This window comes from Magnolia sinica, chromosome 9, assembly GCF_029962835.1.
Source record: "Magnolia sinica isolate HGM2019 chromosome 9, MsV1, whole genome shotgun sequence".
In the NCBI taxonomy this organism is placed as follows: Eukaryota; Viridiplantae; Streptophyta; class Magnoliopsida; order Magnoliales; family Magnoliaceae; genus Magnolia; species Magnolia sinica.
Genome location: NC_080581.1, coordinates 82,109,973 through 82,117,917, shown reverse-complemented (window position 1 = coordinate 82,117,917; position 7,945 = coordinate 82,109,973). Strand labels below are relative to the sequence as shown.

General features: G+C 41.8%; 1 non-coding gene across 1 annotated transcript; it reads left to right on the top strand.

Moving 5' to 3' along the window:
• The first annotated feature begins 5,250 nt into the window (after positions 1 to 5,250).
• TRNAF-GAA (transfer RNA phenylalanine (anticodon GAA)) lies at positions 5,251 to 5,323 on the top strand. The gene has a single exon. It is a non-coding gene; the product is annotated as a tRNA-Phe (tRNA).
• The last annotated feature ends 2,622 nt before the right edge of the window (positions 5,324 to 7,945 follow it).

Below are 7,945 nucleotides of genomic sequence, written 5' to 3'. Positions count from 1 at the left end.
ACGATGAAAGTTGTAAGCTTTGTGGGGGGAATTATTGTCTATCATTGGCGATTGGAAACTGTACATGCTCCACATTTCCAAATTTCTACTTATTATTAGGATATTACAATTAGATTAGTACAATATATGATTGAGGATTTGATCTGTTCATGCATAGAAACAGAATAATTAGGAACACCTGGCCTGGCCTCAATAATAATCCGTCAAGTCTGGGTTCTGTAGGGCTCATTCATTTTTTTTCCGAATCATTTTAGGGTATGAGCCTAAAGATTAGGCACATCCAAGGATTAAGTGGATCACACATTGGGGTTTGAACGCTGAGGATTAAAAACTTTTTCGGTGGATCAAGCTGATATTTATATGACCTTATGAATTAAAAACTTTTTGGGAGCCACTGAAGTTTTCGATCAAGCTGATATTTATATGACCTTATGAATAGCTTCAATGGCAAACAAAACATCACAGTGCCCCCTAGAAAGGTTTCAACGTGGGTGTCATTGTCACTGTTGCTTCCTTTGGTGTAGTCCATTTGAGCCTTGGATCTGCCTCATTTTTTGTCTAATGTCCTAAAACAATTCAGAAAAATGGATGGATGACGTGGGTAAAACTCATACATCATGGTGGGCCCCATTGATCCCTACTTACAATGGTGTGGTCCACTTGTGCCTTGGATTTGACTCATTTTTTGTCTCATGTCCTAAAATAATTTACAAAAATGGATGGATGATATTGATAAAAACTCATACATCACGTTGGGACCCATTGAGCCCGGCCTGGATGCAATCCACTTCCATAGTACAGGGTCCACTTTGTTTTTGGCACTTAATTAATTTCATTGTTCAAAAAATGATTTGCAGAGAGATATATCCACTCATTTGTCAGTAGAAATTAATTGAATAAGATTAAAGTCTGTAAGAGAAGTATTTATAAAGTACATGTGGATTGACTTTCTAAATCAATGTCTAATTTCTTTTGATCCATGCTGTGCATGAGTCTCCTTAAGTTTGTTCTACATCAGCACATGATGTACGTTGTTCTTTAGGGGTCGTTAGGACGTTGTTAAATGAGGCAAAAATCATTTATAATTTGTGTTTGGATGTTTTTTTTTTTCCCTGTAAAATATTTACAAGTTGTAAATGATTTACAACCTTTTGCCCCTTTTCATTTTCAAGCAAAAAGGGAAGATTCCATTTATTAGCAAAAAGACTTCAATAACTCTTTTTTTCAAGGGTAGGCTATAAAGGAAAGATGCACCTTTCTCTCTTCTTCTCAATCAAAACTCCAACTTCTCTCTCTCTCTCTCTCTCTCTCTCTCTCTCTCTCTCTCTCTCTCCAACGGTACTAGATCTTGCTACCGCCTCCTTATAAAAGAGCATTTGAATACATGGGTCCACATCTATGGCTCACCTCTCTCTCTCTCTCTCTCTCTCTCTCTCTCTCTCTCTCTCTCTCTCTCTCTCTCTCTCTCTCTCTCTCTCTCTCTCTCCAACGGTACTAGATCTTGCTACCGCCTCCTTATAAAAGAGCATTTGAATACATGGGTCCACATCTATGGCTCACCTGCTACTTGGTTTCATATGGGGATCAACCGTAAGCTTTAGTGAGAATAGCTTAACCCAATGATCCACTTTAAAATCTACTCTTAATGCCATTTAAATGTTATTCAATGAATTACTTCTCTAATCTTAGTTGTGAATACACAATTAAGATATAAACCATTTATAGGCTATCCAAACATCATAAATAATTTACTAGTAAATCATTTACAACTTAAAGTCAAATAGACATGCTGTAAATTAATCATTTACACCTTAAACCATTTATAGATATCCAAACGACCTCTTGTGTACAAGCATGCAACATCCATGTTATCTATCTGATGGGCCCTGCTACGAATTAGCTGGGCTGGATTATTTAGGGTCTGGCCTACTTCAAGGTGGGCTTAAGATGGAATACTATGCCCTAGCTAGGTATGGGCTGAAAATTTAAGCCCATTTATTAATTGGATGAAGGTTGGGCTGCATCTAAGAGCCACAAACCTTTCTGAACTAGTCTTTTAAGCATTTCAAGGGGATCATTGTTGATAATGCTGTTTTCTGGTCGTCTTAATCAAACCTTCAAGTCCCTGCACAAGTAAAACAATACTGGAGACCTTAGCTAGAGTAAGGGACCGTCGATGCCAAAGTTAGACAAGGAATCTAGGTCTATATGTGTTAGGGTTTTAGTGCTTACCTTTCTCTATAAATTTGGACTCCATTTATAGTCATGGGGTGAGTCTCATAGATGGAGAATTCTCCTATTTAGCAAGTATTGGTTGTAATTGTCTTCCGAGTTCCTCGGCATCGATCTTGGAATGACCTTAGCGATAAAGTTAAGTGGTCGGGACATGAGAAGACTGTAGTAGATAGCCGAGCTTGACCAGCTAAGGCCAAGCTGGTCTGATGTCTATCATAATGTTAGTTTTCCAAAGGTAAGTGTTTGGCTAGAATCGAATCAACCCGTACAGTTAATCGTTAGTCATAGCAACAAGAGCTCGGCGGCAGTGGGATTCTCTGCTTGTGGTCGGGTCATCGAGCCATTCATGGAAGTCGTGCTCGGTCATGCGACTCAAGTTACCTTCCTATGGTTGCTATTCTCCTGTACCGATAGCATTAGGTCAGTCCATTTTCACCCATAACAATGGTCATATATCATGCTCGGTGGGACATACCTATTGAACAGTATATCTTTTTTAAAAAAAAAAAGAAAAAAAAAAAAAGTAGCTGTCCGAGCCAGGGCTTGGGGCCATGCATTTTCATCACAAGCAGGGCTCTTGTCTGTTAGTTTGGCCCATCAAGGGTCCAGGATGGGTTTGGACGTATGATCTACGATGCAGATTGAGCTAAAACAGACCTGGCCCCACCACGTCGACAGCCTCACTGATCTCCGGGTGGGCCACACGACTCATGAGAAAATGGCAGGTTGGCTGTAAAAATTGGCCGATCATCAAAATCCCATGCGCAATTAATCAGATTGCCCTTTCTCGGATCACATAACATACGCTGTGGGTCCCACCAGATGAACTGTCTGGATCTCACGCACGCGTGGGGTGAGTAAATTTGGGCGGTTGATGGTGCACCATCAAAAAATCTTGAAGCCTGATGTAGATTGTGTAGTGAGGAACTCACCACGCTATAGCGTACTGAGTAAACTCCGTACGCCCACCATGATTTTTGTGTCCTACCACCATAACATCCACCGTTGAAACCTTCCTGGGGCCCACAGTGATATTTTTTTTATCCAACCTGTTCACACAGACATGGATAAAAAATCAGCTTGATCCAAAACTTCTGTGGTCCAAGAAGATTTCAACGGTAGGCATTCAATCCCTACTGTTTACTGTGATGTGGTCCACTTGAGCTTTGGGTCTATCTCATTTTTTGGGTCATACCCTAAAATGAGCTGGAAAAATGGATGGACGGCGTGGATGAAGCACTCACATCACAGTGGGCCCCACAGAGTTTTCTCACACTGCACAATCTGCTTCCCTTGAAGCCAAGCAACTTTTTGAGGCTGCCATGTGGGGCTCACCCACAATCAGGAGAGAAAAGGTGGGTTGGAATGTGTGGACGTCAATAGGGACTTATCGAGACAAACTTCTTTTATTCTTTTGTGCTTTTTCTTTCTGTTCCATCTGCAGTAGAAATGGCCCACCATGGACAGCTGGTGCGATGTACATCCATCTCTCCACCGTACACCTGATAGCGAGATGAATCCATCCGGCCGTCCATCTAGTGGTTCAATAATGGATGGCTCATATTTCAAAAATCACACAAATTAGACAATCACATTCCTCCAATTTCCCTTGATGAATTACTGACCACTAACGATTTTCATCTCACACCGTCGCTTTTACGGCCACCTTTCAGATGGATAGGATAACTGGGTATTTCTGTATTTGGAACCATTGTCCATCGAAAGTAGGGGCAACTAGATGGACGGTCCTGATTAGTTCATTACCATCCACTTGTACGGTGGAGATTGTCTCTTGTGGGACCGATTCTTATCACCGTTCAGCTGTTATGATGTTCTCTGCTAGCCACACGTTTCATCACTGGCTGGGGCCCACCCACGAGGAAATGACTCCTCATAGAAGACAACTGCACATGTGACCAGATGCATCTTATATAAATGATGGGCCCACCCATATGATGGTGACGTGATCTGGACGGTTCATCCAGCGTGCTCCATCATCTACTGGATGATACAAGAGAATTTGAGGGAAGCAGATGCAGTGGATGTTGATTGATGGAGACCACCCAAGTATTGCCTGGGCCTGATGATCTCCACCGTAAACGTGAGCTGTTTACAGTGATCGGAGCTGTTCATCTGGTGGGCCCCTATCTGGATGGGCCAGGACGTAAGATTAGCATCAAAGGGAGGACTCTAACATTTTGATCATCGAACTTTTAGCCGTTTGATTTTGATCGTTGCCCCTTTCTATCCTAACCGTCCATTTGAAGACCTCCAATTCAATGGTCAGCATTTTCAAAGCACAGAAAGTGGACCATCTAGTTCAAGTTTCTAACCGTTGCCTACTTTTCTTTAAAACCGTCCATTTTCAAGCCACCCACTAGCGGTGCTGGACAATTTAGCTACTCCATGTAGAGGGTGAAACCCCTGCAACGTTTGTAGAATAAGCTTATTCTACAACATGGTATGCAAGGCGCACTGCGATGAATGCACGAGATCCAATCAGTTCATCATATTCTCCTCTTCATTTTCTCCTCAGATCCAGAAAATCAAGCCAATCAAAGACTCAGGTGGACCACACCATGTAAAATCATGCCTAAAACATCTAAAATCTTGAGTTTCTGAATGGCCTGTATTTTGGAGTGTGCATTCATCAGGGTGTGGCGCACTTGTATGGAATATACAAACACTGTGGACCCCACATACAATTAGATCTGGCAATGGGTGCTCGGATTTTCAATTGGTTGGGTGGGACCCATTCAAAATACAGACCGTGCCTGGCCATTGCCGGTCCCACACACAATCCAAAACATTTTAATGGTGGACAACCCCTCCGATCTCTTCCCTGTATTGTGACCCACTTTATTTGTTAGATCGTGATGATTTTCGGTGAACGGTCGAACTTGAAGCTTGATATCTTACGGACGGTTTGGATGTGGACAATTACATTACAAACATTCAGATACATATATGAAAATTCAGATACATATAAATTTTATTATACTCATATCAACAGTCGCGGGGATAGCTCAGTTGGGAGAGCGTCAGACTGAAGATCTGAAGGTCGCGTGTTCGATCCACGCTCACCGCATTTTTAATCCACTCCGTCCATCCGTTTTTTCAGCTCATTTTAGGGTTTTACTTTTAGTGGGCCCCACAGATTTTACTTTGAGTTACTCAATCGGCAATCGGATTTCTCTTATCTTCTTTCCGTCCATCCTCTCTTTTTGTCCTTCGCGGAGTCATATATGATACTCGGGCTGCGTATGACACTCGATACGCAGGAAATTAGAATTTGCAAGCGTGGCATGTATTAACTAAAATCAAAACCGACTACAATATGCAATTCACTGTTGGAAACTCACAATCCCATTATCAGATTGGTTGGAAAATCCTAACCTCTGATTCTTCGGACTCTTGTTTATGGATTAAGGTAGTTGCATTTTTCACTTTTAACCGTCCAATAAATGTCCACAAATCCAGACCATCAAATGAATTTAATTTTTGGTTCATCATACTTCTATACTACGCACGACAATTTGAACGCTTTCATTTGACTACTTGTATGCCACGTGTTCCATTTGTGAGAATTTTCTATCTGCCTGTGTATCATCCATCACACTCTGCCAGAGTATCATAGTTTTTTCCTTTTCGCCGAACGTCCACTTTCTCAAATATTTAATCCTTTATCCGACCGTCCAACGGTGGGCCCCACTATTCGCGTACTCTCATCAGGACGCGAGTTGCGTGTAACCGTGATACACGGTCGCCGTGTGACCCAAGGCAATGTAGGGCCCACCACGATGTCCTTGTGAAATCTACTCCGTCCATCTGTTCGCAAGATTATTGTAGGATGTGAGCCCAAAAATACGTAGATCCAACACTTAAGTGGGCCACACTGCAGGAAACAGTGCGATGGAATCGCCAGCCATTGAATCCTTTGTGGGACCCACCGTGATCGTTATATGCCATCCAAGCCGTTCATAAGGTGATTCAGACATGGATGTAGGGAAAACATAAATATTATTCTGAGCCGAGAATTCTACAGGCTCCACCCCAATAAGTTTCAAATGGTGAACGTTTAATTCCTACTGTTTCTTGTGGTGTGTGGTCCACTTGAATTCTGCCTCAGTTTTTCTCTTGTATCCCAAATGATCTGTTGAAACTGTTGGACGGAGTGGATTTCACAAGTAAATTACGGTGGGCCCCACAGAGCTTGGGGTTGCTTGGGCTCGATGTAGCAGGAGATGCACGCAACTCCCCGCCATTTTCAAGTCTACCCGCAGTCAGAATCACTCTCTCTGTCTCCCACCATGTCCTAAGCGTCCAACGGTGGGGCCCACATTGTGTTCTGAACTTCCATTTTCTCGAATTCTGACCTTTCATCCGACCGTCCACGTTGGGCCTACTCTTGGGCCGTCCAACATTGGACTCCCCCGTTCTTATCTCGTTTTTTTGAGGAGTCAATTAATACTCTGGCGAAGTGTGACAGATGATACACAGGCACTTGCATTATACACGTGGGATATAAACTGACCAAATTGTGGATATAAGATGGTATTGGTGGAAAAGAAAAGAAAGAGAGAGAGAGAGAGAGAGAGAGAGAGATGCTATACATGCCACGGATGTGCCACGTGCGAGATCCAATCCATCCATCAGGATGGTACGATCTGATACACGTTCTTCGAAGAATAAAATCTGGTCCATTTAGCATGTGGGCCCTGGTTTTGAAACAGATGGATGGTTTAGAAAACTTCAGCTAAGTTATTCAGAGCCGTACATATTTTTGCAGACTGTGGCCCACCTGACAAGTGGATCAACCTGATTCTTGGGCTACGGCATCAGTTGCCCCAATAGATGGACTGAATCTTAAGCTGATAATTTTTTAATAGACGTGACCTACCATTTGCCTTTTTTTATTCAATTCGAACAAAACCTACCTTATTAAATTAGATCTCTACTTGCGGGAACAAATCAATAAAGATAAAAATATTCCTAATTTTTTCAACTACTTTATCCTAAAATTAGAGTATTTTTATCTAAAATTATTTTTTTGTACCCTAAAAATCTACTTTCGTGATATAAGTTTTTGCGGTAAAAAAGGAGAGCATGTAAGGGAAGGGTCTACAGTGATAAGTCCATGCTCATTTTTTAATTTAAAAACAGCCTCTGTCGAATTTGATCCGTTGATTATTGTTAGGGTAGACAGTCCATTAATATCATCTATAGGCTATTTAAGGCATCATTTTAAGACAATTTCTGTTCCATAAAACGCCTGAAGTGGGCCCCACTGGAAAGGATGATTCAATTTAAATACGATGCACACCACGTGTATAATTTCTGAGCACCTGCGTATCATTCATCGCACTACGCCAGAGTATCAACGTTCTTCTCTTTCTCTAACCCAGTTTGGAATAACATCAGATCTGCCGCTGCATTGTGAATCAGGCTCATCCACACATCCACCGTGCGCCCAACATGGATTTGCATGGATCGAGACCATTAAAATTGTGTCCTATCATCGAAGGCCTCAAACACAACAACGCACTAATAAGATCATTGTTGTGGTTCGATTTACAAATTAAACGTGATCAATGTGATACATGTGGGCGTGCCAAAATTGAATGTGCACACCATAATAAGACCATACACAGTGACTTTTGATTTGACTTGACACTAATACCAAGGAAAAAGTTTAAAATTTTATGGGGCA